Source organism: Cygnus atratus, chromosome 3 (assembly GCF_013377495.2).
Source record: "Cygnus atratus isolate AKBS03 ecotype Queensland, Australia chromosome 3, CAtr_DNAZoo_HiC_assembly, whole genome shotgun sequence".
Classification (NCBI taxonomy): domain Eukaryota; kingdom Metazoa; phylum Chordata; class Aves; order Anseriformes; family Anatidae; genus Cygnus; species Cygnus atratus.
In genome coordinates, this window is record NC_066364.1 from 83,400,193 (window position 1) to 83,407,066 (window position 6,874).

Below are 6,874 nucleotides of genomic sequence, written 5' to 3' on the forward strand. Positions count from 1 at the left end.
GTATGTTACATCTCCTCCTACATGGTACATTCCCATACTGCCTAGATACATATGAATCCTGCATGTCACATGTCATTACATTTTCTGAAACTATATCTTCATCCATGCTAAAAATACACAGAGAGAAAGAGAAGGAGAGAGAACTTGAGTGTAAGCAACAGATACTTCTGCACAGACCTTTGGCAATACCAAAGTCTGAGAAATTCATACATGTGTTTATTATTCGTCATTGTTTGAACAGCATTTGTGAAGATATCTGGCCCCCAGGGAGTTTCAGAGCAAACACCCACTAGGTGCTTGCACCCATCCCTTCCCAAGCTGGAAGCGCCCAAGTGGGGCCCTCTCCACCTGCCTGTTCATTTGCACGGTGGCCTGTTTTTTTTCTGAAGTGCTTAGTTACAGAGTCGTTCCCATAAAAATATCTCCAGAGCTATCCATAAATACTCTCGCTTGGAAACTCCAAGCAATGAGCAAACCTGTGAAATCCGTGACCTGCTGGTTTCCCCGCTCCTCTGCTGTGGAAACACGGGGACCACCGAGCCCTGGGCCTGCTGTGGGGATGGGCCACCCTCCAGCAGCCCTGCCCTGACACCTTCGTGGCGAAGGACCAGGGTGGCCTCTGGGAAAGTACGTTGTGTTAGGGGTGCAAGGCAGACCTTTTGGACCAGACCCCGCTCCCTTCCCTCAAAACCCAGGAAAATCATCAGTGTCAGGGCTACTTTTGAAACCGCAGGCCTCAGACCTCGCTTAGCAGCTTCGTCGCTGGCACACCGGAGCTGGATTAGGTCTCGCCTACAAGAGTCAGGGGAAGAGCAGCAGTCCCCAGTGACATGTGTCAGGCAGGAACACGGCACACGCTTGATACCCCCGGTGTCCCGGGCTTTTCCACTTCTGTGCGAGCAGCCGAACGGGCAGACTCCTCCTGCTCGGCTGTGGCAGATGGAGCGGGGAGGCAGGCTGCGCGTCTGCAGGGCTGGGCAGCGGAGCTGTGCTCTCCAGCTCCAACTAATGAAGTTGATTTGATGAGCTGATTATTCTTGTGCATTAGTGCATCGCTGACATGGTGCTCCACGCTGTACCGGATGCAGAAGGAAGGGCATAACACGGGCTCCCGACCGAGCTTTCCACCTAAGCAAATGGACTGCTCGATCCCAAAAGACGTGATTCTGGATGAGGAGGAGGAACGGAGCCCCTCTTTATAACAGAGCACTGCAGCTTTCTGAGCTGGAATGTAGCAGCATTCCTAATTTAGATACTCTGGTTGAATTTTAAGTGGAAGTGAACAAAACATTTGAAAAGCTGTCCCCGTTCTCTCAGCAGGGAGACTTCGAGAATTTTCTGGTTTTGGGGAAGGAGTACTGGCACAAAATCAGCCAGGCTTTTCCCAGGTAGAGAAGTGAGCCCTGGAAGCAAATGCGGGTTTTCTAGTTGTGATGGATGTAAACAAAGAGGGGTTGGTTATCATGAGGTGATTCATGATGGGAGGGATAATGATGAATAGGTGTTATGACAACAACTGCTCTGCAGCTGTAGCTCTCTCATCTGCCACAAACTGCCAAAAACTCACCGGCTTTCTCCCGGGACCTCCTAATGACAGTAAACAAGGCTTGATAGTGTCCAACACAGAAGGTACATGACTGTTGACCTCCTCATGGCATGAGAAAATTGGCTAAATAACATCAAGAAGTGGAATTGCAGGTACCTGTTAAGTCTCTGGGTTTTTTGCAGACAGCAAAACATCCTCCAGACAATACTATTCCTGGTTTACAAAAGCCATTAATTATGTTAATTATGTTTCTACCTGTGCAGTTTCTCCCATTTTAGTGCAATATTCCTCCCTCAAAATGCAGAGAAGTACTTTCTGGGAGCACAAGGATGGCTTTTTATATATTTTTGTTCATTTGCACCTCGAATTGAACGAGAGCAAGCTCCGGCAGAATTTTTTCAAGCAGAGTAGTGGTTCTGCTCTTGCTGAATCATCTGTGACAATGATTAGGCAAGACACAAAAATAAACATTCCTTGGCAGCCAGGCTTGAATCTCCCCTGCAAAGTATCACAGCCACCATTTAGAGATCGGCCACAGAGTTTGAAAAATACTGTGAGAGGTCACTTGGTCTGCGCTGGGCACGGACAGCAAGCTGTACCATGCAGACAGAAGCCCAGTGCAGTGCAGAGGAGGACCAGCTATTCACTGGGGATAGGTGCTCGAACACAGTTACTGCCTTGTCTCCACCATGGTATCCCATCGCACGCAGAACAAACAGGAGAGACTTGCTAGTGGCGGCGATGCGAGGCTGATTGCATATAGAGGTCTGTTGGAAAGCAGAGCTGACATATGATAGTGTTGCTCACAATATTTATGTACTCATATATATTTGAACATCTTTCCAGATTCCCTTGCTTCAAGTGCCTTATTCACGCAAGTCCCACACTTCACCCCATCCAGAAGGATTTTGATCGTCAACTCCTCATCTCTGTCATTCCTCATTACAACAGTCACCTATGAGAATAGGTAAGAAACAAAAGGCCAGATGCACAGCTGCACAGATGAGTGGAGCACACTGGAACAAAGGAAAGCAACTCTCTTTGGACATAACTAACATGTGTGAACTTGCTTGTCTGTTTGTAATCCTGTTTCATATTGCCTGCTCTCACAGCTCTGCTGAATTTAAAGATGGTATTTTCCAGCCAGAAGTGTCTTCTTTTTCAAATGATAAGTCTTATTGAATCTATACATTGAGGCGCTGAGATGAAAGGGGATTCAAAGAGAGAGAAGATGAAGGGAAAATAAGGTTGAGAGTTAAAGCAGAGAAGTCCAAGTGAAAGTCTCTGAGTTCCTTTCCCAGTTCTACCTGAAAGCATCCTGCATGCCTTTGGACATCCCACTTAACCAGCATGTGCCTCGATTGGGAAATTCATCAGCTGGGAACACCGGACACCCCACAACAGGATGTCTTGCTGGGTGTTCCTGTTGCATGTTTGTAAGTTTCTCAGATCCCACACTGGCTAGCACCATACAGAAGCTTTTAACTAAGCAGGCAGAAAAGGAAGCGGAGGCTCTGAGATCTGGAAACATCAGTCTGAGGATTCATGCCTGGCAAAGAGTGTCAATATTATTGCCAAGCATATTCTGCTGAACTTCCTGTGAGGTGGCTCCTCTTGTTTCTACACAACAGCAAACATCCCATGAGGTATGAAAGACCACTGCCATATACTTGCACATTTCCACCACAAACCAAAGAACAAAGCCACTAAAATTTCAGTGATTTTCAATCACTCCTACAGCCATTGTAGGCACAGTGGCTTTATACATGGAAAGCAGTATTGCACAGAAAGGCAAGTTTCCCACTAAGGATCTGCAAACCAGAATCTCATTCATGGCACAAAGTCACTGGACTCTCCCTCCCTTGTACCCTGGAAAGCTAAGATGAAGAGCAGATGATCGGGCAGGAGATGATGTCTACTCTGTCGGAGCCCCCTGCTCCCTAATGGGATGGGGTTGGGTTGGGCATGGGGCTGGTCTGCACAACTTTGTAGTGAAGGCTTTTCTGGCTCTTTTACCTCCACAGGCAGAAGTCTGGATTACACAGACACTCCTGTGATGCAAATGCTATGCTGGCAGTCCTGAACTATCAGGATTCACCCTCATCCTCTCCTTCTTCCTTTCTAGCTCCTGTTATTTCTCTTTATTTTCAGGGATGAGCACATAACTCCCCACCTTTTCGTAAAAGGGTTATAAAATAGCTAGAACAGCACCCAGAGACACAATGCTGTGGTCCAGGCAGAATCCCTTAAATCTGACCATCCAGAAGCACCTGTTACCAACAGCTCACTGAGTCAGCTCCCTCTACCATCAGGTGTATGCAAATTAAACATATTCTTCTGCCCAGGCCATTGGGTAAATGCTTATTTTTTAGTGATGCTATAGCTGTCTTCTTGGTAAACCATGGTTTAAAAAATAAAATAAAATCATGTTTACTTTAAACAACTACCAAAGGAAATGGCTAATGAACAAATTAGGCATTTTTTGACTGTGAAGGTGGCATCTTTCAGTGACGTGCCATGATGAAAGCTTTGGGATTGATGACCTGGAATGGTAGCAGGTTCATGCGAACAGCCCCTCTCAGCTATGCATCTTATAACTGGAGCTGAAGGAACTGAAGAGAGAGTGAAGGATTAAGAATGTGTTAGTTATCAACTTCTCTTCTGACAAGTTTCTCAATACAACAAGACCCAAAGGCAAGTTGGTATGTGCCATGAAATCTGTAGATATTTATGAAACAGTGAGCAAACCTAAAAAGCTGTGTTTTTCAAATGTGACTTGGTAGTTATACGGTGGAGTTACAAAACAAAAAAGATTTGTTTTGGAGACATTTTGCTTATCTGAAACTTGTGTCAAACTGTTTCTGAAGTGGAAGCAGGGTGGGAGAGAAAAACCAACATATCAGGAACATACTTGTGCCTCGTCTTTCCTTCCTCTTGTTTTCTCTTCCAAAACCCAAGTTTTGTCTAAAAGGCACAACCAACTCCTAAAAAAGTTTACTTTGACACCCAAATTCTGAATGTTGGTTGTTGTTTTTTTTTCTAGGAAAGGAGCGTGAACACAATGGAGCATGAAGGAGACTGCAGCTTAAGTGGGGCAGAAGCTTGTGTAAGAGAAGATTAACGCTGGAGAGCTGGCTAGGAAGGGGCTGGAGTAAATCATCTCTCTTCCTCAGAAAATTAAGCGTATGCAAGGAGTCACAGACAGTGACTATGGGAAAACCTGTCAGAACAAAGTAGCAGTCTTCCATTCTCTCCTACCTACAGATGCAGCCAAATGCACAAGAATGGGGTTGGGGGTTGTTCATAAATAGTCTGGCTGCTGTTTGTCAGAGGCAACAGTTGAAATGTCCGTACACAATTGCTACTTTCGCATGTGCTAAAAATGACAATGGCATCCAGTCGCAATGGCCCCGCTGAGAACTGTCGTTCCAAGTCACAGTCATAAAACTACTGGTGGGTGGTCTTCATCTCGCTTGTCCTCATTATCATTTCATTGTGTTTCCGTGGCCCACTGCACCATGGCACTCCCTGCATTTTAAAGCATTTCATTGACGGGGCAGTTTGACATTCATATTTATATGTCCTTGTTGTACTGCAGTGGTTTCTCCTATTCTTGGGATCCAAGCCCTTTGTGAAATGGTGCGAGGAAGATGTGTATTCAAATCTTGGCCCAATGAATTGGGTATTGTCAGGAAATAACAGAAAGTTTTGAGGATTTAAACATCCTGGACACCATCCTGCTGCTGCCAAACGTAAAGGAAGGGCTTTTTCTTGCCAGGGACTGAAAGCAAGGCTGCAAAAGGAAATCAGCTGGGGAGCACATACCTGCCCTTGGGTTCAAGAGCAAACAGCAAACTTACCAGGTTACGGTGCTAAAGCAAGGCAGTCTGTGCTCCGTCCTCCTCTGCCAGGTATGGACAGAAAAGCTCTTGTTGACTCAAAAAACAGAAAGTTGAAACCCTAATAATATCCCTTTTTATTTCTTAATTCTTGCTTAACATGCAAATCCAAAGCTAAATGAAGCCTATACGCAGCTCAGTGATTGGGCAAAGCCTGAACTGCAAAAGCAAAACATTTGCCAAACCTGTGGAAAATAAAAGCAAGAGAGAGTTTGCACAGTAGAAGAGTAAAAACTATTGAAACCTGAAGATTTACTTCAATTGTTTTACTTTGTGCTGCTGGCAGACAGCTCCTCTGCGTCAGGAGCTGGGGCAGGAGCAGTGCATTTGTCCCATGGGCAGGATGGCCAGGGGGCACTGTGGAAACTTGACACATGCTGGGCTGCCTTCTCCGAGCTGGAAAGCAGAGTAAAGTGGGCAGGCATAAGAGGTACGAAGGGATTTTGCCATTTTGTGGGGCCAGCGTGTACATAGCTGGCTCACTGTGTGGCAAATACCCCTGCTCTGCATACATCAGGCTGCACTACATGGCTGTTGTGATTTTCCAAGTTTTGCTTGTTCCAGACACATGAAGGAGCAGCTGCTGCTCATGTGTGCGTGCAATGTTGCCCAGTGAGGAGTTGAGGATGTTTCTTGGCAAATGGCAAGAGCCTTAAGTTTGCAGGTAAAATGCCATGGAAAGGAAAAGAACAGATAGGCCCAACTAAAAACGTAAGGAGGTGTTTGTTTAAATGTTCTGTGGATGACTGTTCAAAGTAGGGCAAGGCACCGCTTGAAAATCAAACTAAAAAAAGAATAAGAAATCTGGCATGGACTTACTCCAGATATTCCTTTAAAAAATCACCCTTGGCCAGGAAGTCAATGGGTTGCTGTCAGCCCAAAGGCCAGTCTGCCCCTAAAGTGCCCCTTCCTGGAATACAGCTTTTAAACATGATTACCTTCAGACACCACTACTGAGAATGCCGAAATTGGTGGAGAAGCCCTCAGCCCCCTGGGGTCAAAATTCCCTCCTTTACCCAGAGAGCAGGTCCATGCAAGAATGAGGTGTGCAGGCATCTGGCATCGCTCTTCCAATGTACTGCAGTCCTGATCTGCAAGGTTTCAGAGCAGGATTCATCCATCCCCTGTGCTCATGCAGTCCTTGGCCTCCAGCTGCTGGTGCCAAAAATGAGAGCAAGTAGAGCCAAGAGGGATGACAGCTTTTTTGCCATGCTCCTTGGCCCACTAGAAACTGGACGGTGAGACAGCAATAAAGCTGCCATTCTCAACCATTGCACCTAGATCCATAGCAAACCACCAGCAGTAACAACTCAATCTGGTACTTTTATGCTTATGTAGCAATGACCTGAAATGGAAGAGGTGGCTCTGGACAGGCAGAACAGGCCAGTACACATCTCTGAGTGGTACAGCAGAGCATCTCTGACATGCT

The 6,874-nt window shown here is 46.0% G+C and overlaps 1 long non-coding RNA gene across 1 annotated transcript; it reads left to right on the forward strand.

Annotated features, from left to right (window-relative positions):
• The first annotated feature begins 2,391 nt into the window (after positions 1-2,391).
• On the forward strand, positions 2,392-4,954 carry LOC126913266 (uncharacterized). Its single transcript, XR_007708121.1, has 2 exons — positions 2,392-2,513; positions 4,590-4,954. It is a non-coding gene; the product is annotated as an uncharacterized LOC126913266 (long non-coding RNA).
• The last annotated feature ends 1,920 nt before the right edge of the window (positions 4,955-6,874 follow it).